The sequence below is a fragment of the Dermacentor silvarum genome, chromosome 1, assembly GCF_013339745.2.
Source record: "Dermacentor silvarum isolate Dsil-2018 chromosome 1, BIME_Dsil_1.4, whole genome shotgun sequence".
Taxonomy (NCBI): Eukaryota; Metazoa; Arthropoda; class Arachnida; order Ixodida; family Ixodidae; genus Dermacentor; species Dermacentor silvarum.
In genome coordinates this window covers 244,597,018-244,600,176 of record NC_051154.1, presented here as the reverse complement: position 1 = coordinate 244,600,176, position 3,159 = coordinate 244,597,018, and the positions used below count along the sequence as shown (strand labels likewise).

At 52.8% G+C, this 3,159-nt stretch overlaps 1 pseudogene; it reads right to left on the bottom strand.

Moving 5' to 3' along the window:
- Positions 1 to 375: 375 nt before the first annotated feature.
- Positions 376 to 2,334, bottom strand: LOC119438406 (uncharacterized; annotated as a pseudogene).
- Positions 2,335 to 3,159: the final 825 nt, after the last annotated feature.

Sequence of the window (3,159 nt, the reverse complement as noted above, 5' to 3'; positions counted from 1 at the left end):
ACAGCCATCTTATATTTTGTTTAGAACCGGGCAGTTTCCAGATATTCCGAGAAATATTCACTTTTGTTCAGCATATCCGTGCATCTTTAACGCGTACACATCACTTTGACGTGGTGAGTTTTCGAGGTTTTCGGAGGTCCCGTGACAAACAGGCGAAGTGGGCGCAGCCCTAAATCTTTTGACCAATAGCGGAGGGCTAATGGCGAAAACGCCGTAGACCCGTAAATAGTTACTTTTGTTTTGTTCGGTCTACTCATGCATAATTGATGTGTGCGCGTCATACAGATGGAGAGTTTTCCCGGAGGAAATGACGTTGCGTGACACACAGGCGAAATGGGGGTGGCTCGATTGGATTAGATTGGATTGGAACAAACTTTATTTGTGCCTGCAGTTGTGCGCTCGCGCGCCCCGACGATCGCCTACGTCAAAGGAGGTTGCCGTTACTCGGCGCGGGTCTCCGCTCGCCGTTGCCGGCTCGCTGGGTCCCTGCTTGTCGAGCGCCCTGAGGACCTATTGGACGGCCCAGAGCTGTTGGTCTTGGTCATAGCTCTTCGCGGCGGCCTCGAGCCGCGGCGGGATCGTTCGTGATCTTGCTTCTTCTGGGTGTTTGATGCAATCCCACAAGATGAACGTGTGATCTGTCATCTTCCTCCGGCAGACCTTACACTTTTCTTTCGGGTATGTCTCGGGGTACATGCGATGCATGAGTCCCAGGATCGGTAGCGATCCGGTCGGGAGCTGTCTCAGTAGTACCGCCTTCGCTCGAATCAGCCTCGGGAGCCGGGGTGGGAGAGTCCTACGAGCCAGGCGGTCGGCCTTCGTGATGTTATTATGGTATGTCATGCGGTCCTTGGCTCCCAACCACGTCGGACGGTCTGTCGCCGGGGCGCGGTTGGTTAGCGCTCACGCCGCTGCGTGTGTAGTCATGTTGTGGTTCTCATTGCGTTCCGACGCGTCATCCGCGTGCGCCGGGAACCACTTGATTCTCACTTTTCTGTCTTGCAGTTTGGCCGCTCCCAGTACGCGCTTGGCCTCCCAGCAGATTTGGCCTTTGGCGAAGTTTCGCACCGCCTGTCTCGAGTCACTCAGCACCGTGTGGAAGTCTGCGTCGGCGATGGCCAGGGCGATGGCCACCTCTCAGGCTTGTTCCGTTCCGGCGTTTCTCACGCTCGCTGCTGTCCTCGCAGCGCCGGTCGATGCCTCTATGACGACCGCTGCGAAGGCGTTCCGTTGGAATTCGGCCGCGTCCACGTACCGCGCGTGCTGGTCGTTGGCGTGCAGGTCGATGAGAGCCTTGGCCCCCGCCGGTCTACTTCCCTTGTTGTACTCGGGATTCATGTTCTTGGGTATGAGGTCGATCCTGGTCTGGCGTCGGACATTTTCGGGGACGGGGAGCCTCATCTCCGCCTTGTTCGAGCGTCCTATTCCTAGGTCAGGCAGTATCTTCCTCTCGGCTTTGGTCGTGTACGGCAGCTCAGGTTGAGCGGTCGGTTGCGCTTCGGCGATTTCTTTGAGCGTGTTGTGTATCCCAAGTTGATGTTGTGTATCCCAAGCGGATCATGCTTGTGGACTCGCAACAGGCCCAGCGCCGTCTTGTACGCTCTTCTGATGATGACATTGATTTGGTCGCGTTCGTGTTGCAGCCACCTGTGGTAGGCTGCAACGTACACGACGTGGCTGATGAAGAAAGATTGGACGAGCCTGATTAGGCTCTCCTCTCTCATGCCAGCCTCCCGGGACGTGACTCATTTGAGGAGTCGCGTCGCGTTGGCCGCTTTTGCTGTGAGACGGGCGCTGGTTTCGCCTTTCCTTCTGTGCTTTTTTTTCGATGACCATGCCTAGCATCCTGATTTTACCGACCTCCGGGATCACGTTGCCGGATTTGGTTACGATTCGAATCTTTTCGTATTCGTGTTGTCTGTTCCTACCTTTGCCGTTGTTGGTAGGTGGGAGTATAAGGAGCTCCGATTTGCTCGGCGAACATCTCAGTACAATGTCTTCCAGCTCGTCTTCTAACGCGTCGACGGAGGCTTGCAGCGCGTACTCGACATGAGCGTAACTGCTGCCGGTCACCCACAGCGTGATATCGTCCGCATAGGTGGTGTTCCTGACGTCTTCGATGTCCGCGAGCTTCTCGGCCACTCCGATCATTAACAGGTTGAACAGCATCGGCGAGATCACCGATCCATGCGGTGGGCCGGTGCCCCCGAGCTTCTTCTCTTGCGTCTGTAGGTCGCCTGCTCGTAGCTCGGGGGTCCTGTCCTTGAGGAAGTACTTAATGTAGTTTAAGAATCTTTCGCCGGCAACTACATTGAAAAATGTCTGATTAATCATGGAGGGCAGGTTGCACAAACGGATTCGAAACAGTTTGGAATTTCGTAACGTTATAGCGCCCCTGGCGCGCCGACGGTGACTACTGTTCAGCGAGGTTCAAGTTCTACGCGGCCGGCCTCTTCATAGGAGCGGCAAGCTTGCTAGTTTTTGTTCCGTATGACTTAGCAAACGTTTCGACTGCTGTGTCGGTGGTAGTGTTCATTTACTTTGTGAACGCCTTGGTGTGAATTTGCATAGTGTTCATCCTCCACACATATGTATCAGCAAAGTAAACAGTGTTCAATGTTGCTTTCACATCGAACAGTGTCTGCGTTTAATGCCGTGCTCTGCGAGTAATTAAAAACCGGCATTTTGAAGAGATTACTCCTGTTTTATATGTCGCATGCAGCTCTCCATTACTCCAAGAGCTTCATTACCATTTTCTGCTACCGTCTTCAGATATTTTCTCAAGCCAGCTGTTTTAACGTTGATATTTTCAGAACGTTGTTAGCAAATGCCCTAGGCAGCTGTTGACGAAATACCTGCGTTATTGGTCATTGTTGAAAAAGCCGTAGTTTGTCTCGAAAGGTGAAGCATCGATTGTGGTTGCAAATTCTTAGAGAATTATACAAAGTAAGGATACTAGTCTTATCGGCTGTACAAATTTGAAAACGTTATCCTAATAGCTAGTTTAACAACCCTGGTGTCAAGCACTCACAGGTAAACATGGACACATCTCCATCGATGACCGCAGACACTCGCCGTCAAAACGCTGGCATCAGGAGGAGTGGCAAAATCAGCGAGTGAATTGACCTTCTTGCTGCCTCTCGCTTCAACGGGAGCTAT